This window comes from Anguilla anguilla, chromosome 6 (genome assembly GCF_013347855.1).
Source record: "Anguilla anguilla isolate fAngAng1 chromosome 6, fAngAng1.pri, whole genome shotgun sequence".
Classification (NCBI taxonomy): Eukaryota; Metazoa; Chordata; class Actinopteri; order Anguilliformes; family Anguillidae; genus Anguilla; species Anguilla anguilla.
The window spans coordinates 49,260,464-49,284,771 of record NC_049206.1 but is presented as its reverse complement, the minus strand read 5'-3'; the positions used below and the strand labels follow the sequence as shown (position 1 = coordinate 49,284,771).

Sequence of the window (24,308 nt, the reverse complement as noted above, 5' to 3'; positions counted from 1 at the left end):
AAGAGACTTTAGGCTATTTAATACATGAAAAGTGATAAACACAAGAGATTCATTAAGAAACCCACGCTTATTCATCACACATGTTTTGAGCCCTCCTCGTAGCAGGTCAAATTTTGCGGTCAAATTCCACCGTGTAACAAAAACAATGCTCGCTGGGTTCATCTGTTGGCCAACAGCACTGTAAGCAGCACCAGCACACTTGTTCTGGAACTTGTGTCATATTTCCCGATGAGTAAAACCGCTTGCGGAACAGAAACTCACAATAAGCATTGCTTACTGAAGCGGGCTTTCGGCCGCGGAGCCGCGAAAACTGCTGAACAGCACAATTGTCATCCGTGAAAAATGGAGGCGCGGGGGGTGGGTGGGTGGGGGAGAGGGGGACCGAAATAGCAGGAGAGCCGCCCGGCGAAAGGAGCGGCGCATGTCGTCTTTCAGGGGGTGTTCCTGCGCCTCCGCCTCGACTCCCGACGATCAATCACTGCCCCGCTCCCTCGTCAGGAGTCCATTCCTGACTCTAATCTTCCCGTCGGGAAAGATCAAAGGTTCTTGGGGAGAGAGAAGGGGGGTGGGGGGGAGCAGGGGGGCGCCTGCCCAGCGGAACGCGACCTCTCTCCGTCTCCCAGGACGCCTCTCACTGAGTTTTGTGTTGCTCGGAAAGCCAGGAAAACTTCATCCGAGGCTTGACCGCATCAGCCTTCCGTGTCTGTGGCGCAGAAGGCTTTCGGATTCCGAATGTCATATGACACCCATTGACGTTCGTTGTCACTCTTGCATAGCAGCCAGTTGTTATCGAGCAGATCTAATCTTCCCCCTCTGAGGAAATGGGAAAAAGTTCATTATGGCTCAGTAATGAGTCAATTGGTTGTTGACCACAGACAGTTACGCTGTGAAGTCTAACCACATAACTTCATGCAACAAGACTGAACAGGCCACCAGTGTCAGTTGCAGACTTTGTAAAGCAATTTATTTTGTGATACCTCTTTTTTCATTCCCTGCTGAGTAACAGATAATTAAGACTGCACTGTATCATTTGTTCCTTCTAACTGGTACTGTCCTGACTATTTTCCCAGAGTAATGAAAATAAACGATAAAACATTCCATTTATCTTTTAAATTATGGAATAAGTACATTTCTTTGCTGTCCGAAGGAAAACATGTAAAAAAGCAGGTTGTTCATTTATCATACCTACCTTTAGCAACAGTTCAACAATGTATACTGACAGTAATGCAGGACATTTAACCGCCATGGCCTAAAAATAAGCCAGTCTCACCTTTAGCGGGTGAGGAGCAGAGAAGTGTGGGCAAGTCTTGATTTCAGCGATGCGCAAGATTTACCCCATGCCAAGATGCAGAATGGAGAGGCAGCAGATCAGCATGCATAATTCATGAGGCTGAATTAACCCTGAGTGGAGTCCCTCCATCAATCATAGAGATCAGGCATAACAGAGTGGGGGCCGGGAGGGTGGGAAAGAGTTTGGGGGGGGGGAGTGAGGGAGGGGGGGGGTCTCCTCTCAACATGAGAGCAACACCCGCTCATGTATCTTAACTCGCCATTGGAATTAGCCACCCAATCTTTCAACAGGTGGCCTGTATCTGTAATGTACTGCATGTCAGCAGAGACAGGGTGGAGCATCTGGACTGAAGTTCAAAATGGCCCCTCTTTGAGAATACTGGCCCGGATCAGCACAGATGTTCTTTTGCCATTGATTCTGCTTTTTTTTTTTACATTAGTGAACACCTATACTGTAGGAGCAATGGAATAGACAAAGTTGAATAGACCTATTGTGTGGTTTAGCAGCGTTTATGCTATGTCACAAAACAAAACAAATTTAAAAAAGGGCACGGGGTATCCAATTCGTATGTGTGTAGCATAATTAAATAGCTTGCTGTTTCAAATCCACAAAAGTAAAGTGAAAGGCGAGAAAAACTACATCTTTTCAGTTTGCAAGACAGGTAGGCTTAAAAACTCTTCAAGGGATAAGAAGCATAATATATTTTGTCGTAAAATAAACTCTCATCTCATTTTCTGAGGCTGTTATTATCTGTATCTGATAGCTTGGCTGATGTGAAATAAAGTATTGTTGATAGGGGAATTTAATATTTCAGCTTCTCAATGTGCATTTACCTGAATGAGCACACCCCTACAATGCATGGACTGCCCGGGTGAAATGGAATTCACTTTATTTATTTATTTTATTTCACATTCCTGAAATACAGGCCCATGTTTTATTGATTAGAAAGCTTCTGCGATGGCATTTACATGAAGCCTTTTAGCACCTGCGTGAAATCTACCCTGCATTCTCTGAGTACAATCTCTGAATGTGCAATAAAGGAACGTAGGATATGAGGAAAAGTCTTGCCTCTGCAGATGTTGCCACACGTGCATACTGTGTGTGGAAACGTTGTGATGCACGTGTCCTGCATTACAAACATTTAGTGAAATGTTTATGCTCCCAGATTTTCCGGAGATGTTATGGATGTGGAATCATCAATTTATCACACTCGGAATTAGTTCTGCTTTCGGCTTTGCCAATGTGGCAAAATGTCTTCTGTGAGGAAAGTTAAGAGTCTGAGGGAGACATTAATGGTCACTTAGTCGAGGGCTGGTCTTCTTCGGATCCTACCTCGACGAACGCATTAGTGCAGTTCTTTGGAACATTGTGCTGTCGGAAATGAAGTCCTTTCACAGGCACGTTAAACTACAGTCCTTCATACGAGCCGCATTAGAGATTCAAAGCATTATTCAGCCGAGAGAAAGGCTATTAGCTCTGCTTTCTGGGACAAGTTCCAGCTCTGATCAGAATTCTGCCGCGTTTAAATCCCCACAAGAGTTCCTCGAACAGGCCTGCCGTTTTCTCTTCGACAGACAAGCCGCGGACACGGAGATAATAATGTTAGCTACGGCGGCCTTATACCGGGATCGCTGTTTGTTTAACTGCATATTCATTGGCTTTGCGCCGATAAAGCCAGTGGACACCTCTCCGAGGGCCGGCGCGGAGGAAGCGCGGCGGCAGTTTGGAGGAGAGCGTTTGTTTTTGTTCTTTGTGCTCCAGCGTTCCCCGCGTTAAAGGCTTCGGTAAACCGACGCGGCTGGCGTCAACCGATAGCCCGCAGATTCTTTCAGCATCCACTCCTGCTTCGCTCCCCGTCTGATTAAAATGGGGGGGGGGGGGAGAAACAAGAAATAAGCAAAACAATTCATGCAATTTATACCTCTTAGCAGAAGTGCTGAAAATGAACAGTGACGGCACTTGTTTTATTTTCACGCAAAGCAAACGTTCTGAGGCGAGGCCCATAATGCACTTTTAATTATTGCATTTCCATACCATTGTGACAGAAGTGTACAAATACAATATGCCACCTTTTGCGGTCTAATATAAACAGATGACAACGATGATAATTATTATCAAGATCATTACTCACGCAGTCTGAGGAAAGTACCCTTTGATTAAGCGTCTTCTCTTCTCGCGCGCCCTACATATGTCTCGCATTGCCTTTTTGATTTATTTTTCCTCCTTTACAGAAATAAAAAAATAAAGAAACAAAAAAGAAAAAAATCTGTTTGATTTCAAAGGTACCTTTGAACATCATTAAGGAGAACATATTTCAGACTCATTTTGCATGCACCTTTTTTAACGGCAAACACAGTGGCTCAGTTGTTGGAATTGGAAAGCATGCCAAGAATTTACAATCCTTGGACTTTTTCCACTAAGTTTCTTTTTGTGTTTAAAGCCCTTTAAAGAGTTTCCTGCGCAATATTCTCCACTTTTCCCCTATACCGTATACTGTTTTTCTATTTGGGTCAGGCAACAGACAGGCTTCTGTGGATAGGAAAGCTGTCAAAAGAACCCTTCACTTTGCAGTGACTGACGTAAAGAGGCCTCTGAAACACCTTAGTGCCTACATGCTTGGCTCAGCTAACTGAAAGCACAATAACAAAGCATTATTCACATATATATGCGCTTATACGTCCTCCAGTTACTCGTGTGCTGGTACTGCTGAAAACAAGGTATCATGTGCGATCCAATTAAAAGTGTTATAGAAGAACAAAATGATGCTTTCATTTGACTGGAAGAAAAGTAATAGCTATATTTTAATATACAGAAAACAAAAAATGTGAGATATACTCTGGTGAATCTTAAACATTCAGCTGCTGTGCACTGTTCTTCATGCACATTTATTCTGAGTGTCAACACAACTCTAAATGAGAAAGCAGACTTTAAGGGAGATGTTGTGTCCTCAAAAGATTATTCACTCACACAGCATATACAAGTTTATTTATTTTAAAAAGGGACAGTGCCAATTAATAAACATAATGTCCCTGTGCAGGTTGATAGAAAAACATTTAAAAAAAAAAAAAACATTTGTCATGACATAATAGCACATAATCAGCAACAAATGAGCATCACCAAGTCCCCAGCAAGCACATAGCATTATGCTGCACATAGCAATACATTGAACAGATAGAGCACACATAACAACATTTAATGCCATATAAAGCATAAGCAGCAAGCAACACATATAGTATACACAGCTCAACACATATAGCATAGACATATGTCATATTTAGCAAACACAAAGACGTTACAGACAAAGGCATCACAGCAGCGACTGGACTAATTTATGTTATATTATGTTATGAAAACATTTTTTTAATTGCCCAATAACCACTGTTAAACAGATTTGGTAAAGGAATTTAAAAAATGTGACGACACCTGAAAAGAGGAATAGCTAAGTTATTTATTGAATATAATGTTTCCCATTTGCAGCGGATATGTTGCATCCAAACAAACAAACAAATAAATAAATAAACAAACCGTCATTTGGGGCCTACAGTATGTGCTGGTCAGTGCAGGCAGTGTTTATATGGCAGAGCCTTTGCTTCTTGAACTCTGGCATGTTGAATCTATGGGCATCACCCAGGACATTGTATTAATGCACTGGCTAGAACATTGCTCAGGCGTCCATCTGCACTCCAATTGGGCACAAGGCTCAACGCATGCTCTAATTATCCTAAAACCAGCTGGTGAGTGGGGGCCTATAGCGCAGTTGTTTAAGTGCAATGCCAAGCGTCCGGCTTTTGCACTGTTAATGAGAAATCCTTGATTTATTATTATTTTTTTTTTTTATCTCGTGCATCTTGCCATTCATGCCGGTCGTACCATACACTGGGTCCAGATGGTACGCTGTATGGCAACCTCTTGAGTACAATTCATACTGTGGTCTTATTTATTGCAAGACTACACCCTCAATGCCAGTCAGTATGGTCAACATCTGCTAATGTGCTAACACAGAAAGAAATGGACATATGCTCGCATGGTAACAAGAAATGCATTGCATTTTCTTGCTTAATGAATCATTTTTATGAGGCTGACAATAATCGTAGCCATATCAAATATGAATGCTAATTCTACAAATATGGTCATTCGGACATTATTCTGTTGAGAGATAATGCCCTCAGCACACGTTTAAGTTCCCTTTTCCACGGTTCAAAAAGATTGTTAGTACCCATAAAATACATAATAAAAATGAAATATCTGTTCATTAGTAGAGATTGAGGGATGTTGAATACATATTTTTTAAACATTTCTGGTTTATTTATTTATTTATTTATTTTATGATTATTTCATGAAAACATTTTGTTAGAGGGCCTTCAAAATTTGTAAACATACTGAACTTAGATACTCTTTTTAATATTCAGGCCTTATTATTTCCTTAAAAGTTGTAAAATTAGGAATTAAATGAAAAAAGAACATGTCACATAATATACGTGGGTGAACTTTCAAATGCACATTTATGAAAATACTACACAAAAGTTATTGTGTCCATTTATAAGGTCTTCAGTGTTGTTCACTCAAATGGAATCAACTTTATTTTGCATTCCCACTCCAACAAGTTCAAAACCAAACACGCAAATGCTAGCCCTAACTTAACGAGTACCCTAAGTACAGGTACTGTATACTTGCTAGCTTCCCATAGGCAGAGGCAAGGAACCTGGAGTAAACCCGTGATTAAAATACAGGAAGACTCAAAATTTGAGCGGGGAAGGGAACACGAGTACTGACTTGTCGGAAGGTACCTTGTTAATAATTGGGATGTAGACATGGCAGAGCCCTTTGGTTTTAATGTGATCCGTATGGCAGCAGCGGGCCTGCCTTCCTGTCTTACAGAGCTTTTATAACTGTCACATCACTGGCTTGCTTCCAGTAGATAAGAGGACTTGTAAAAAAAAAAGAACACTGAGCACTTTGACACTGTAAATGAAAGAACAAGACATGATGACATGAACGGGCACGATGTCGCTGACATTTAACATCAAATTCAGCACGGCTGTGCAGGCTAAAGCCAGAGTTCAAGTTGAACGGGGTTCAGTTTTAATTGATTTTCTCGAAGTAATGCATTTTTTAAATATATCGGGTTTTTTTTTTATTATTAATTTTTTTTAAATAAAGTGACTCTGCAACAGCAATGGTCTGAAAACTTATCAAATTATCCTTATTTAATTAAATTCGCCACGAGTTTCGACATGAGATCGGCCCCATTTCTTTCTGCATGGAAGCATGCGAGTTCGATCTGTTCATGCATCCGCCGCATCAATCAAACGTGTCAGCCCATTTGGTGAGAGGGGCCCTGGGTCCTTACAGTTACAGTTTGCGTTTTTGGCGCAATGAAAACACACGCGGTCGCACTTTGTGTTTTCAGGGACGGGTTTCCGAGGGGGGGGGGGGGGGGGGGGGTGCTTTCAAGAGAGCGCCAACTGTCTGTCGCATCAATCAAGGAGCATCCGTCCGGCAATCACTCAGCGAGTCGGCAGCGCCGGTGCCATCAATAAGGGCGCACTGACAGCCGGCTTCGAGAGGCCATAATGGTTCCCCTCCCTTGAAGTCCAGCCTAAACAACTCACTCCAGCAGAGCGGTCTGCTCCCTGCACTTATTCAAATGAAGTCGCGGAGCACCGTGTGAGTCCAGCAGAGGACAAAAAAACAAGGAGATCCAGGCCATGAAAAGCGATTAACATTTCACAGATTGTAATTCCGAGCGGCTCCGTCGCCTCTATTGTCTTAAACTAAACGGATGAAGTGTCTGTTTACTCGCTTATTTCAATAGTAATTAAAATGATAAAACGGCTCGATCGGAGCAGGAAACAGCCAGCGAACTGCAGTGCTTTCGCCACTTATGCACCGTGAATCATAGCCTTGTTAAATCAAATAAACACCGTGGATATCATCACTTCCATTTTTAATCAGGTCATGAAAGCCCTCCATTCTGGGAGTCCTCCAAGCATAAAGAGTAATAAGGATTGATTTATTTGAATTTTGTTTTTGTTTTTTTTGGTTGTTTATTTTTTAAAATACTTTTTCAGACCACTTTATCACATCATTGACAAGGGGATTTTTCTATAGCAAAAAACTTTTTCCAGAACTAATTTGCAGTTTGCTTTCATGTTTATTCACCATTAATCTAAGATAATCACAAAACATTTCAAAGTAAATATATTGATTTGGGGTGCCAGGCAGCCAAAATGCTTTACGGCCAAACAGTACAGTATGCTTAAAGATAAATCGAGATACAGTGGCCTGGAATCAACATTATTATTCTCATTTTTGGCTTGGAAATAAATGTGACTGTATCTTGTCCTCGTCATCACAGTTTGGTGAGGTCACTATTCTGATAACTAAAATAGAAAAGGGCAACTATCATCTGCATTTAATTGCTGATTAAAAGTTAGAATAAAAAGTTTGAATCCATATGTGGAAAGTACATGGTGAATACATTAATCCTAGGTAAGTATATTCAAAGATTTTGCCTAGTAAATGGAATGTAAATGAAATATGCTTTTTTAACAATGACAGTGGCATTTACTCAGCCTAGGCAGAGGAAAAATGGCTTTTCTTAGCTGGGTCTTCACAAAACGCAGTTTACATCCAGTACATTCAATGCACAGAATTTTTGAGTACCCTAACTAGACATACATTACAGACCTATTATTTTATTGTAATACATTGCTAGTATAAAAATGATTAATAACCAGTTAATGTCCATTATACAGGACTAATATGTAAACCATATAAATGGAAGTGTTTGCTATTTCTTGAATCAAAACAGATCACATGAGGGTATTAAACAGTTTGGTTAGCTAAATGCACAGTTATCAGTTATCTTTTGGCTAAATGACACTCCTTTCAGGAATGTGTGAAACATTGATTATTGATTATGTTGAAAAGTAAATATTTACACACTTTGAAGAAACGGAAATGGATAGAAACTCTGTAACTTAGCCAGCTATCAAGATTACACCCTAAAGTAGACAGTGGATTGGCTGAATATGTGCATTTTCAGTGTCTTTTAAGAAATTTTTGTCCATACTTGAAGATTGTGATAAAATTATACAAACAGAGCAAATCAAGTGTAACAGACATTTTGGCTTGGCTCTTTCCTCTTTCTTTGTATTGCACAATTAATCATTTTGTACTAGTTCTAAAAAAAGCAATCATTTCAATGACTAATTCTTGGCACACACCATTTGACCAGGTGTGATCAAAGATATACAGCCAGGAACAGCATATCTATGTTCCATGTCTGATATACTTGCCAAATGTGAGATGAATAAGTGATTGCTGTCTTCACGGGTGAAAAACATGTTTGATAGCCATGTTCTGCATGGTTAATTATATATGGAGGAAATATTTCAGCACATGTATGTACAAACTATTAATCATCAAATCAATTCTCCGACTGTTTAAGGGGACACTAGCACAAAGATGCTTCAGAGGAAAAACATAAAATAGGACAAAAAGGGCAAAACCAAGCCTGAACCCATAAAAGCCCAGGAAAGTAAAATAAAAACTCCCCAGTGTGAAGAAAAAACACTCAGTGGTAAGACAAAACTACCCATGGGAATAAATCTCAGGAGGATCCCAGATATAGAGAGGGACCCCATCTTAGCTGGCCAGCTCGGTCATGAATCATGAACTTAGAAAATGTGAGCACAATCAAGCAAAGCTGTGACAGATGCAATAATTACATTTTGCTATTATATTAGGCGGCCATTTCTGGGCATTGAGGGCAGTTTGCATGCATGACCAGTCCATCCGTGATAATTGCGTCAAATTTGGGTTGAAATGAATGCTGTTACTGTAGTCATTAATGTGTGGACAGAATGTGATGGGAATCCATATATGGAATAACCTTCATAACCTTGTACATGTATATTTCACAGTTTAGTGGAAGTGGACAATTCCTTTCAAAACGTATATGTGTAACAAAAAATAAAAAAATAAATGAAATAAATAAAAAACATAAAGGAAAATGGTGCAACAGGACCAAAAGGCTTTATATCTTAAAAAAGAATTTCTTTCCAAAGGATTCTATTAGTATTGAAAGTATTTGTTGACATATTTACTATGGTTATGCCACATGGAAATGGACAAAATTGTATGCTTGTGCTCTATGTCTGTGAGGAAGGAACTGGGGAGAGTAGCTTAGGCCAGCCTACAGCAGAGAAGCGTCAATTAATTCATAACATACAGCGCGACAGAAAAGTGGAATCTCATGTCTTTAACTCTTACAGCCCAATTCATTCTTACACATGTATCTGATTATACAAGGGTGAAAGATTAAAAATTTGAATAGTTGTGTTAACTCCACCAAAAAATAAATAAAATAAATAATACAATTTTTTAGCAATGCAATTTCATGAATTTTGCCTGTATTGTAGATGTGATATAATCTACACCACTGAAAAATATAGATTATGTATAATGGCGACCATATGTGTCTTCCCTATTTTTGTCTATTTGCAATTTGTGTCTTGCTGCTCCACAGCCAATTATCCAGTGTCTGTCGTTGGCACATTCTCTGTGCCCTGTCAGTGATGCTTTTCTGCTGAGCGCCAAGCAACTGCTCTCAGAGGAAAGGACAGTTGGCCACCAACTTGATTGTTAACAGGTGATGGAAACACCGGTCATCATAGGCGTGGGAAGCAGGGGTGCTGAGGGTGCTGCAGCACCCCCTGCTGGTTAGTTACGAGAGTAGATGACGAGAGTAGCCATATAGAAAATACCTACAGTAATAACAAGAGTAGCCATATAGAAAATACCTTGTCGGTCACTGATTCTTAACAGTTTAGTCACAATCAGTGCTTGAAGTGGGGAAAAAAGGGGCTGGTACTCATATGTGAATGATCTATAAGTCTCAGTATGACGTAACAGCCTGGTTTGGACCTTCCCATTTTTGAGCCAAGCTAACTCTCAAAACACAGGTTCCGTTGCAGCTGCCAACACCTACAGAAATAAACTACTGGGTCTAGAAAGTTGTTTAACAAGAGGTAATCTACAGTTTTACAAGCAGTAAATGGCATCAAGTGGATAAGTTCAGAATTCTAAATTATGTACTGGGAGGCAAAATGGGGGGCTATGTATAAACAGTGCTGTAATTTCTACATGGTGTGCATAAAATACCCTTTAATAAAAGCTGAGAATGTGCACTTTAACCACATGTGAAATTGTGGAGTACTGAGCCAAATCAAGACATCATATTATATCGTGCAATCCATTTGTATTTGAACAGTGACATAATTTTTATTGTTTTGGCTCTGTTCTCCAGCGCATTGGATTTGAAATGAAACAATGAATATAAGGTCAAAGTTAGACTTTCAGCTTTAATTCGAGGGTGTAATTTAATTTAATTGAATTACACCTTTTTGCACATGGCTCCCCCGTTTTAAGTAACCAAAAGTAACCACACAATTGGCTGCTCAGCTGTTTCTTTGCCAGCTGTGTCATCACCATCAATAGGTCATGCACAAGAAAGCTAACACATTACCTAGAGTTGATTCTAGGTGTGAAATTTGCATTTGGAGTTTGTTGCTGTTGTCTCTCAACATGGGGACCCATTTGTGTCAATGTCCAAATACTTACGGACCGTTGGTGTACATATACATACACATGGGAATAGTCATAATAATTAGAAAATGTCACTGCTACAGATACTGAATGTCTAAAAGCTTTAAATACTGACCATGTAGCACCAAACAGTTTGAACATATGGAATGCCTTTAGATAAAGCAGCAGTTTGCTATGCATTGAGAACAAAAGTTTTGGAGCTTTTGATTGGTCAGTTACTCTCTGCTTTTTATATTTATCCCCAATGAGATCTGCTGGGGGCAACTTATAGATGAGCGAATGGCAGGGTCATCTCTCATCCCTGTCTGTCCTATTCAAACGCAAGCTGCCTTGTCCCATTGACAGGCATTGATTAATGGCCTCGCGCGCTTTCAGTTTGGTTTTTGGGATTGATGACCCTGGGCCGCAGCACCATTAGTGTGGCACCTGTGCCTTGTCAGGACTGTGACGTCTGCTGTGCCTCGCGCTCCTAGCCTATTCCCACAGTCACTCATAGGTTTATTTTTATATAAAATGGAGAGATTCTAATTTAATTGTAGGGGGTATACCTCTTTCGACTTCCACACAGCCAGTCGGAGCATGTCTGTGATTGCCGGTTGTTATGGATGCAAATGAATTTAATTTATTTTGCTGAGCGAGCAGTGATCAAAGTGGTTCCCTGTTAAAAGAGCGCGTAAAGAATAATGTAGACACTTCATATTCCTTTTTATTTTGCGGCGTATTCTTTTTTCTTTTTATTCCTTTTATTTGTTTTTATACTCTAAAATGTTCCTTTTATTTGGTTATAAAATGATACCTTGCTATTCCACTGTTGGAAATGTTTTCTCGGAACATTTATTCAGGCAATATACTGTGATAGCACTGCAGAGCTCTTACCAACAGAGAATTTATATGACAGCCTGAAATGGTTTATAAATTACACCACTGTCAGTTCATCATATACGGAGCTTTTCATCTCAAGCATGGTGTATTTCCCCAACTGTACTCATGGACAATTTAAAAAAAAAAAAAACAATAATTAAAAAGAATCTGTCATGAGTTTCTTGCTCTAAGGTCACTGCAAACTGGCCTGTTTCAATCTCAGTAGTCACAGTGTCAAACGTACAAAGTAGTCCAACACAATTACCTTGTTTTGAAACCACACATAGTGGTGATCTTAAACATGTTGATTTCTCTTTGGGACAGGGATTACACGGCTTTTGAGCAAATTTACATTTAGAAGTGCTTTGTCAATTTGTCCTCAGGTCGGTTCCCGTTGCTGATAGAGTCATTCATTTTACTCTTTTAAGTCAGAAATTGCCTATAAAGAACAAATAAACAGTAAATAAATATGTAATTGTGTTGGAAAGCTAAAGTGAGGCATTTCATGTCAATTTAGTTTTTGTAAACCACTAGTAATAATATACTTGGGATTTTTAACTTACTGCATATTGAAAAAAACATTGGCAGTTATAGAAAATAACATGGTCTGCAGACTCAATACTGTCCATCACTCTCAAGCTGGTGAAGTCCTTTAATGTCCCACATTTCTCAACGTAATTATTTTGTAGTTATTACACTATGACGGACTATGCCTTGATACCGCTGACTGAATATTTAAGGAGATGACCATTCATCAACCAACTAGGGATAGAAAATATGCTTTAACTTTTCAGTTCCTCCTAACTGACAAAATAAATGTGAAAATGAGGTGGATGAGAGGCTTGTATTTTCAAAACAATGACTTCTGAGTTTTGCTGACCAGCAAGTGATGTCATTGGGCCCTGAACCTTTTAGGCTTTTCTAAGGGTTCAGTGTCATGCAGAGCTGCCCTTCCCTGAATAAATGTGTTTCATCTCTTTCTGTGCAAGCTAGAACCTGACAACAAATTTCTTATTTTCATTTATTTATTCTATTTTGGTGTGGGTTGTATTTGCTGATTTACCAAAGCTTTCTGCCGCTCTTCAGAATTGGGTTCCGTGCTGAAATTTGCAGTGTTTGTTGGGAGATCAGCATGAGCGACTATTGTGCAAGCGACCTGGTTTCTCCCAAAGCGATGGGAGGCCAGACATCCAGGCCAAGTCATTTGTGCGTTCTGTTTGCTCCTTTTAATAAACATCCGTATACGGCTTGACCCAAGTCACGACTCCGGTCCCCCGTTCCTTTGTCCAATTTACACCCGCATGAAATCATTAATTAAATTTACTAATTCCTTTTCACCCATTACGCTGCTTTGAATGGATCTTTCACGTCGAGTTTTCAGAGGAGAAGGAAATAGAAGACTGCAGAATAAAGTAATTCAATTCAGATCTAAAAACAGAAGTCCCTTCCTCTCTGTGTATTTATGCTCTCTGATCAATAAGCTCTTTGTTTCTTTGATCATGTGTGGCTAGGCTACATGCATGCGGCACACATAAAACTGATTTTTTGCACTGAATCATAGATACAGCCTACGGGTGGATCTGCACTCTGCGAGAACATATGGGGTCAATTAGACTTGAGTTGGCTCCTGGAAAGATTTCAATTGATCCACAATGGGGACCTGCAGAATAGGTGGTCTCAGGCCATTTGGCAAAGCAATTGTGGGCAGCCTGCGAGTTAGCAACATGAAAGTATCAGGTGTTAGCCAGCAAATGATCCGGGAAAGGTGAAACTGTGACACCAGATTGGCTGACTGGAGCCTTGTGTCACTGCTGCTTGCAGATGGCGAGGCGAAGCGGGAAAGAGAACTGCGCTACAGTAGATGGCTCCCAGTTTCGTAGGGGTCCCCTGGCAACCGAGCCAGCGACATTATGCAGACCCGGGAGCCAGCATACTGATGTTTTCTGCACCGCGAGTTCATCCGCGTAGAAACAATGCGCGTTTTTATCTTCGTCAGGTTCGAGGTTTTTTTCTTTTTTCTTTTTTTTCCCCTCAACATGCTTTGCCTTGTTAGTTCGGCTCTCTTTGAAACATTTCAGGTGCACATTTGCGTCTTGTTTAGAATTCCAGGTAATTGTTTCTTCTTTCTTCCCCACACGATTTGTAACAATGGGCTCTGTGAAAAATGTCAGGCATCGCATTTGATACTGTATGACACAGAACAACAACAATTCGGAATAATTCAAAACACACGGTAGTGGAATACTTTTTTTTTAGGCTGTGGTTAAATATATTTCAAGTCAAAGTTGGACTTAGCCCTCATAACATTACAAATATGCAAAGGCTCTGAAATTTGAGGTAATTCTAATTTAGAGGAAAATAGGATAATGTGTTCCATGGGACATGATCTAAGGCTAAGAGCAGGTTCTTGGATCACCATCAATCTCCAACTTAAGAGCCAAGATCTAATACAGTTGAACATAACAATATGCCGGTAATTGAAAAGTCTTGTGTAAACAAGATGTATAAACACTTAGCACTCTTTGAGATTTATTTTCTGAGAAACTCTTTTTGGGGGGCTTTCTATCATCAGGTAAATAAATAAACATTACGTTTTCCTGCGTGACCAAAAAAGCTTTTTTTTTTTTTTTTTACTTTTCAGTTTGAGGGTGACCTTTCCATTCTTATGCATCATTTATGTTACCTCAGAAAGTACCTTTCACAAGGCGAGGAATGAAGACCCGGCTCGCCGGTATTGGATCTCGGTAAGGCCTGTCCCTGTATGTCGCTAAATCATGTGTGTGTGTGTGTGTGTATGTGTGTGTGGGTGTGTGCTTGTATGTATTTGTGTGCGCACATACGTGTGCCTGTGTTCATCTGCAGGGTGGGTAGGAAGCGAAGTAGGAAGGTATGTCAGGGAATGCTGCAGGTTCAAGGGACAATTCCTCTTTTCAACCGCCTCTATTTATTTCCTACCGGAGAGCTGTCATCGTAGCCGGACGAGATGAAAAGCATTGTCGTGTAAAGAAACTGAAATGAAAATCCTACTCGCCCCAGCAGGGGAAGGGTGGGGGTTTGAGGGGGGGTGGGGGGTATTATCCCTGACTCAATGGCTCTTCCCCAGGATAGTATCTAATTCTGGGAGGAAAATTTCTTCATATGGCCACCTGCCGTCGACAGCTTTGTCCCAGGATCACAAGTTGTTCTGGGTGACCGGTCTTAGGACACGGCGAGAGGAATGCACTCAGCTTCCCTGCTGACATTTAGATCTCTTTATTTTCTCAGGGCCTTCATTCAGCCAAGAACAACCGGCTGGAGGAGGAGGAGGAGGAGGAGGAGGAGGAGGAGGGAGGAGGAGGGAGGGGAGGGGGAGGGGAAATGCCACAGGGCCTGTGTCCAGGACGTGGAGCAGGGAAGAGGGAGACGCCCTCTGACAGGGGTGCGAGAGACTGCACGCCAGTTCCGTGCATACTTTCAAATGGTTCCTCCCCAGCTCCAGGCTGGCGGCCTGGCTGAAGACTGGCTGGAACAGAGCTAAAGCTTTTTCTTCAGTGGATCTCAATATATTAATGGGAATGTTTCACCATTTTCAAAAAAAGTCCAGGCTGAGAAATGGATCTATTTTTCAAATTCTACTTGCAAGAAAATCATGTATTGTAAATAAGGGACAGATTACCAAGCATATCTGTTCACTAGTGAATGTTTTGAAGTTGGTAGTATATAATGAATTAATACATAGGTGGAATTTGGCGACAAATGCTGTAGCCAAATTCTGCTTTACCTATGCAGTGTAAGCCCTTTATATTTGTCCTTGGCATTTACGCTAGCATCTAATGAAGAATATTGTGTTAAAGGAAGACAATAACTGTACTTTTTGTGTGCTTTTTTCCTCTGTATTAGGACAATACATTCGTGCCCGCCCCCATTGCGGGACCAAATTGAGAATCAGCTGGTGGTAGGGCAGACACTGCCGGCTCCAACACTCTGTGCATATCAAGTGTTTCTGCATGCAGTGAGCGGACGTAGGTCTGTGTGGACCCTGTACACAGTTTAGCAAAGACAAAAGTTCCCACACAAAGAAGCTGCACAGTAAAAAAAAAAAAATAGAAGAAGAAGAAAAAAAAAAAAACAGACAATGGTTATACAGACACCTTTTGTCCCTTTGTCCCTTGCACATTAAATCTGCTGATCTAGTCTTGATAATTAATAGCCAGATATATATTTATTTGCTTCCTTTCCAGACTCGGGAAAGGAAAGCAGTCCCATGTGCGTCATCTGTCCCATAAATCTTGTCACGGACAGGCTCTGAATTAACTGTTGTATTTTTTTTTTTTCATGATTAAAATTATTATTTGGGGTTCCCACTGGATTGGAAAGCATTCTTAACAAATTGCAAGGGCTTTATCGTGGGCTGAAAGCTATGAGATGAGGAGTTTTAACAGTTTGGTGGTCTAGTTGTTTTAAATCTTAAAGTTTATTCCTATAATGAAGTCACTGCAGTTGGCCATATGTGATGATTATGAAAGAAAAGGAAAGAAACAAAAGTAAAGTGTCCTGTTGAGGATATTCTAACAGAAGGTGATAGTAATATGATATTCATAAAGGTGGTCTGAGGTAATCAATGAGCAAATCAGCCTCTGTAACTCTATAACTTATGATGACAGGCCACCCCGAAAGCTATATATAATTTTCAGTAACTTGAATGCCTTTCTCATTTGACGTTTGGATAAGAACATTTTTAGTCTTTAGTAACATGTGATATGATGTTTCATACTCATTGACAAATGGTCATTATTTTTCCTTTAACTGATTGGATGATCAGAATGCATGTGAGGTTCCAATGAGTATAAACAGACAAGTTTACATGTATTTCAGTCTTCTTCACTTGTTGGTGTGATTTATTTTGGACAGAATATGTTACAGTTCATCATATATAAAATCATATGACGGTGCCAAATAAGCAAAAAGTGATATTTAAAACGTGTAGCCTTGGGGCACATGTCTTAAATCAGACAGTTTCACTTGTAGAGGCTCAGAAGCCAATATAAAACCACACTATTCTGAATATACGAGTATCATTTCCAACTCAGCATATGGTATGCAGAATTTCTACGTTGTAGTGTCTCCTCTTTCAGCAATGTTTAACAGAGAGATGTTTCTCTGCACTCTGTGCAAACAGTCCTCTGATTGGATGGCGTTATTCACACAGCTCTTCTTTGTTACCGAGTCTGAATCTCAGTGGTGTAAGAACACAAAGCATCATCTAACCTCGTTTAATTCATCCAAGATGCCCAATCAGCGTGATGTTTGGCCATCGTAACTACCCTGTTTTTTTTTTTTCCATGTTGCATGGCAATGAGGCTGGCGGCCTACAGATGATCCTATGAGCAGTCTTATGAGCAGAAGCCATTTTATTTCTAAGTAGGCCCTTGTTAAGAGCTTGTTTATTTTCTTAGAAAAATATTGAAAAAAACTTGCTATATATAATAGCTATATAATATAATAGCTATATAATAGCTCCTTGGAAAAACACTGGTGACTTTTATGAACCTGATACTGCGGCCAAGTTTGTCTTACATGGAATGCGATACCTGTTGACAGCCAACACCTTGCATAGTTTCTGCTGTTCAACTATGCGAAAAACACCTCAGTCTGCATAAATGTACTAGTGTTCCCTCTTCCTCCCTGCCTGTTCTTCCCTCCTCCTCTCTCCCCTGCTCCCTCGCTCCCTGTCATGAATGCTCTGAGCTCATGAATGCGGGGGAAAAAAAAAAAAAAAAGATTGTGGGGGTTCAGTGATTGAAATGTGCGCTAATTCTCAGTCAGGTTAGCGTTCATTATCTGAGAGGATTCATCAGATTCATACAGGCGGTCCACTTAGCAGAACCACTGAGGTGCAACAGCTGGCATTCATACCCTGTATAATCAGTCAAAGGACGCATGCGATTGGATCTAATGGGTGAACTCTATGTTTAATTTTTTTTCTCTCTTTATCAACCTCTCCTACTCCAACAGCTAATTACCAACATTCTGGACTTTAGGTTGCTATAGGGTACAATAGCCAGAACAAAGAACTGCATCTTTTATACTGAACATGGTGAATCTGCAAGGAGGGAATGAATGATAAACTAAACACTTCATATTAGTAACTTGAATAAGCAGTTCAGTATTGCCTCACTGAGCTTTGTGATTAAATGCTTGTTTAAAGACTTCATTCTGTCTCATGCGATATTCGGAACAAAATCACACACACAGTTTCTTCTCCCTGTTGACATTTACCTTTGTAACATTGCAAAAGACTGACATGAAAGCAAAAAGGTAGTTTTAGACAAAGTTCATTTGAAGCAATGCATCTGCAAAATGCAAACTGCAACCCTGCCCATGCCTTAGTGCACACTCATTCTGCACTTTTTTAATATATATAGTCATGAAAGTGCAACATAGATGGCTCTGAATATGTGAACCTTAAAAAATCTTTATAACCCAATAATGGCGCTTTTTATCATCAAATAGCTTTCTGTATGTGGAAAGCAGATATAATTTAAAATGAAACTGTAGGGAGGGCTATGTTGCTATTGCACTGAAAAATTCATTATTCCCACATAATGCATATGCAATGTTCTGGAAAGAAAATGTCTCCATAAAACTTTCCAGATGGAAAAAATATGGGGTGGCAGGCAGACTACCGGTATCTACCGGTATATTTTATAAAGCATCAACAACCTTTTCTAACAAACCAGGTAATCTGAAAAAGTTACAGGGCATGGCAGTGGAAAAAAAAAAAGAACAGGAATGTATCAGAGGGAAGAATCAATCACGTGGCTCCACCTGATTATCAAGTGAAACAGACCATCAACACAACACAGAATCTCTTTCTGTTAGTTTTGTGGCTACATTAATAATCTGGGGCTGTGCCAAGTCAAATATGAGAAAACAAAACACCATCAAATTAGAGCTTTTTGCCAACTTTTTTTTTTCTTTAGAGGAAAGGCTCTTGTAACGTGCATGTAAGACTATTGGCATCCCCTGTGTCTATTACCCCATAATTCAATTAATGCTACCAGTTTCCTGGGATGCTGTTGTTTCTAATCAATAAAGTTTTATTGTTACACTGCCCAGAGTGCATTTACAACTTGGGCATGTGTGACAAACCATAAATATTCTATATAACTTATTACCAGGCAAATATATATTTATATATATATATATATATATATATATATATATACTTTTTTTTTGCTGCTACACTGTTTTTAAATGTGTTGAAATGAAGTTTAAGGAAATCTACAAACCATTATAGCGCATATTGTACAAAACGTTTTATTGTGCAATATACGTACATTGATTCCCCTGTGAACATTACGCAATGGTTAATGTCAATTGTGAATTATTAGGGGCGAACTCTACATGAAATCCATCTGTGGTCATTTGCCGTAGCTCGCTGTGAAACGCTGAATTATTGCTGGGGAGCTTCAGGAATATACCATTACCTTTTGGGCCGGTGTGTCATTAATGCCTCCCGTTTCTTCTGAAGGGTACATGTGTAGTCTGACAAGGACAGCGATGATATGCGACAACATCAGAGGAGTTCAAAGAAGCAGACCCTTTAATGTCAGCCAAGCAGCTGTGTTTACATGCAAGCCTGCAGAGGGGTCAGCACAGGGTACCCCGACAGGGACTAGGTGATGTAATGAGCCCGCGAGGTGACCTCTGAGCTGCAGCGGGGGTTTGCGAGATGGTTCTGCGGTGAGGGAAAGCAGTCCAGAGAGACCAGCGGGACCCGTGCAAAAACACAAGACACGGTTACATTTTCAGATCGTTAATATTCCGCACGGTTCAGTTATACCCATGTAACTTGTACCTTTACATTTGCTATAAAGCTTCATGAGAAATCAGCGGGGATGCATGTATACAATGTGGGTCCTCAAACAAAGTTATCTCAAGAGAGAGAAGCAAACATAGTCCCAGTTAGCCAGTGTTGATATATAGGCATCGGGTTCAAACAGTTCTTTCTTGCTGCCCGCCATTCTGTTTCATTATTTTTGAGTGTTGTTTTGTTTTTAAATACATTTTTAGCAAATATAAATTGCATTACTTTAACTGGAACACACATTCAATCACTATTTCCAAAAAAACAATTTCTATGAACATTTATTTGTAAATAGATCATCTGACATGAAAATCGTAAAGTTACTGAAAGTATTTTACTGAATGTATTGTATTGTATTGCAAATACATTAATAGACGTTCACTACTATGGCTAAATGAATAAATAAATTGTTCACAATTTACATATTTTACATTGTGCAGTCAGTGATCACACATTTATTTACACATGGTCTTCACATTACCAGGTGTCTGGTTTTGCATACTTCAGATACGAGCCAAAGCCTAAGCTTTAACAGCTTTATTCAGAATTCCCTCAGAAAATTACTTGGATTTCCTAGCTCACATTTTCCTGTTGGACAATAAGCAGTCTCATAAGCAAACATGGGCTGGGATTCGATCAGTATTCGTCTTTAACTGTGACTAACGCATGAAAGCAAGAATATTTATTGTCATCACAAATTAATTCAGCAATCACTAAAACTAACTTGTCAAGCTGAGTTTTGAAGAAAAAGTGTAAAGCCTGTGTCTTCTTGTAAATAGAACTTAAGGACGATTTAATACACGCCATGCCTCGTTTGGATCATACATACACAAATATATAAATAAATAAGCCTTACTTTGTAACGTAAAGACAGTTTACACTTACTCAGCACACCGAGAATGATTCAATGGTTTTACTGAGTAAGGTTTTTAAAAAATCTCGACGCAGGGCTTGACAAAATGACATGAGCTCCTGCCTCCTTAAAATCAATAAAGTTAAACACACTACGGGGAGAGCTGAAGAGCAAACTGTGTCCTGATGGAGGATTCAATAGCTGAAAAGAATGCGTGGGAATGACGAGGGCTGGAAGGAGCCTCAGCCCTCACAAATTCTGGGGAGTAATAGAATGGGAAAGAGCAATTGACCCATGAACCAGTCTGAAAGAGAAATCACTTGTTCCAGTAATGACTTTGCTTTGCACCTCACCAGAGATTCTAGATATATGGCCCATGGCCAGACGGAATAGAAATTCTGCGGGTCTGGGTTGCGTACCGCTTGTCACCGAAGCCAAGCCGACTCCTTGGATTTATGATCGGGTCGCTCGTGTGCAATGCTACATCTGTAGAGTAAGAATCTATGGAAAGTATACTCACAGATCGCCTTAACAAATAAATTAATGACCTTCAAACTGGATGTTTATTTCCTCTTCTAAAATTTGCTTTACATGCATCTCCATCTTTGCAGGCTGTAAATAAATCATTCCAAGAGTTTAAATGGTCTATTTGCTGAAAAGCCCACTTTGTACACTTTCAAAATACCTAAAGTAATTAAGTGCATGTGCTTGATTTGATGTGTAAGCTTATCTTGCCTGTTTGGGGAATGTCTCCAAGTATTTTAAACATCCAGTCAGTTACACATTTGCAGACAAAACCAATGTTCAACAATACACAGAGAAGCTGATAACAGAGCAAACAAAGAGACAAATCATTACTCTGTCCTATCTTTGACTAGTTCCAGTGCTGAGTGTGTCCCACCATGTGTTAAATTTGCCTTGCTGCGCCCCCCCAAAACTCCCTGTGATCCTGATAAGCGGTATTAGGTCCTCCCTACCCCCCACAGTCCATGGGCCTAGGTCGCCTTACCACCGACCCCCCCCCCCCAACCCCCCCTCCCCCTTCCCCTCATGCACCCCCCTCCTTGCGCCTCTAGTCATCTTTTAATCGTCCCTGGTGTTCCATCTGAGTGATAACTACTCCTCCACAGACTCCCGCCCTCACCCCCGGCCCCCCGTCCCGGATTTCACTCTCACTCTAATGCCTCCCCACTCCCCCCACAACTTATCTGTCTACACATTGCACTCTCTCCCGGTGACAGCCTTCTCCAAACGACTCCCTGATAGCCGGATATCTCCGTGACCAAAACATGCCCCGCACCATGTGCCCTCTCTGGTTTGCCCCGAGCCCCCGGCTCTGGTCATCTGTCTTCCTCAAATCTATCTAATGGTGAGTTTCCCAGGCACTCTGCACTGCCAAGGCAGGTCTTCGCAGGCCTGAGAGTCAAATGGCCCCAGTGTGTATTTATAGAGGCTCAGGAATAGAAAAATATGGAGAGCTCTGTGGAGGCAGAGACACTGGCTGACAGATAGAATGTGCACATCAGCTCGAAAAATGTTTACCATTTTCCCTCGGCAATTTAGAGAAGTTGACAGGACTTGAACACAGAGAAAAGTCAAAATAAATAAAGAAATAAGCCATCACAAGGGCATAATCCTGTGTTTCAGAAATGCACAAGGATTTTTACACTGCATGTGTATTTATAGCCTTCCAGGGATGGCACGCACTCATAATTCATATTCAACTTAGTAAAATGGACTTTTCGTGTAAATCCATACCCTACATTGCGAAGCTTGCTTTAGTCAGCAAAAAAAATAAATAAAAGAAATTGTGGTAAAACTTTCTTCTGTCTTCCATCAAAAGAAACTGAGAGTTAAGATGTAATGTCTGTGATATTTTCCCCTCAGAGGACATGTAATAGATACATTGTATGCAAATACTGAAATTACAGCAATATGTGGAGCATTGTTTACTTTAATTTGCATTGATATTCAAAACATCAACTATTTATTTAATCCCTTCTGTAATGCTCCCCTTTTTAACACAAGCCTGAAAATGACATACCAGAAATAAAATGGTTACTATTCTCTTGACTACGGTCATCCCCCTGGTCTCTTCTGAAAGGTAACCCTTGGGAGTTCCTTTTCCGATTCAAATGCTTGTGGGTGTGTCTCCTGGGCTTAGAAACACAATAAAGCCGCAGCCACAACACTGGACAAATCCTGGTTCAAATTCGATGGCAATACCACCAAAAATTAGCATTCTGCATTGTGCACACTGCATTTTTCTAAGCTATGTCTTGGTGAGTTTCCGAAAAGGCCACTTGGAGATTCCAAATGGACACTTGGTAACCAAATGATATTATGGGTCTTTAGAAGTGTAAAATGCTATATACTGTATAGTATATGCTAGTGGGAGATGTGTACTGAAATGAGCTAATTTCCCTCTGCTTATCATCCTCCTTCCATCTTCTCCCTCTCACCCCCTCTCATCCTCACTCTCCTTGCTGTTCCTTTGCCACCGCTGGCAGCAGTAGGTCTGAAAGATTAGAGAAAATACTTACATTAATTATATAGTTCACTAATCCATTGCGTGAGGTCTAAAGAATTGCTAAGTAAACAAAAGACATTCTATCGATGTTTCTCTGAGTTAGCACGTTTTTGGAACTAAAAATAATTATGGATGTTGTTTCGATGGAATAAGGATACTGGCTTTACCATAATTTGTGCCGTCTGTCAATTTCCAAAACACATGAAATGTGAGGACCCCCAAAAAATTCCATTGCCTATTATTGCGGTTGTGTGAGGTGAAATTATTTCATGTTGCTATGTTGTTTGACAGCAGTCAGGTTCTCCTTTTGATAATCGTGAATGCTAAGTCTAAAATCTAAAACCGTATCTCTGAAGAACTAAATTAGGGGTACATTTATAATTTTCATTAGCCATGAGGCAAAAAAAACAAATAGGATTTACAGGCAGTTTCGCATGTGTGGCTGCATTTCCATTTCAGTTATTTTTCAGCTTGCCTGATATATTTATTTATTGATTTTTTATTTTTTTTTGGTGGTGTTGTTCTGTTTGATAATTCTCATTTCAACATTTGGCATTATATAATGGCGTAATGTTTGTACTTCAAAAATAGTTGAAGAGAACAAAAAAATTCTGACATCTATATGTGACGACCTTTCATAAAATCTCACATGCACTGTAACATCTTTTCAGTGTTTATTTTTGGCAGAGATATGTTTTGACAACAATATCTCCATACAGTTCAGGCAAAATATTGCAGCATTCCCAGTGGTATTCTGGGTATGTTTTCAATGTTCTGAGCCCTGTATCACGAAAATGGTAATGCATGCATTTCTGGGAATAAGATTGTGAGATGGAGTGAGGATGTTGTCGGATGCACCATATGGAGCCTTCTTTTTAACTTTCAGCAGTGCGCATGGTATGGTTGGAATAACCGACTGTCTTCGTATAACTTGCATCCTTGCACAATGTGAATATTTCCATGAAGATATTATTAGGGTCAGACATGGAAAGGGCAAGACATTTGGTCTCCCAGGGGGGCTTTCAGGGCTAAATTGGAGAGAAGGTTGCATTTCACTTAAGAGCTGTTAGGAGGTGAGAGGGCATCAGAAGGTCACATTAAAAAGCAATTAGCGGCAATGGTCACATACGAAAATATGACTTATTTTTGTCTTGTGACAGCCAAATTCTGTTTTTTTTTGTTTGTTTTTTTTGTATGGCACTGTATGTATTTTTAAGAAAAAGGATACTGCAGCTTAAAAGGACAGTTGACTCTGTGGGTTTCTTGATGCTATTTCAGTTTTAGTGTATGCTTTCAACGGCCCAGACAGATT

At 40.1% G+C, this 24,308-nt stretch overlaps 1 long non-coding RNA gene across 1 annotated transcript in view; it reads right to left on the bottom strand.

Annotated features, from left to right (window-relative positions):
- Window positions 1-2,111: 2,111 nt before the first annotated feature.
- Window positions 2,112-24,308, bottom strand: part of LOC118229333 — a 36,643-nt gene continuing 14,446 nt past the window's right edge. Inside the window, exons 2-3 of the long non-coding RNA XR_004765651.1 lie at window positions 3,423-3,514; window positions 2,112-3,148 (exon numbers count right to left, since the gene is read on the bottom strand). This is a non-coding gene — a long non-coding RNA (uncharacterized LOC118229333). The remainder of the gene's footprint in view (window positions 3,149-3,422; window positions 3,515-24,308) is intronic.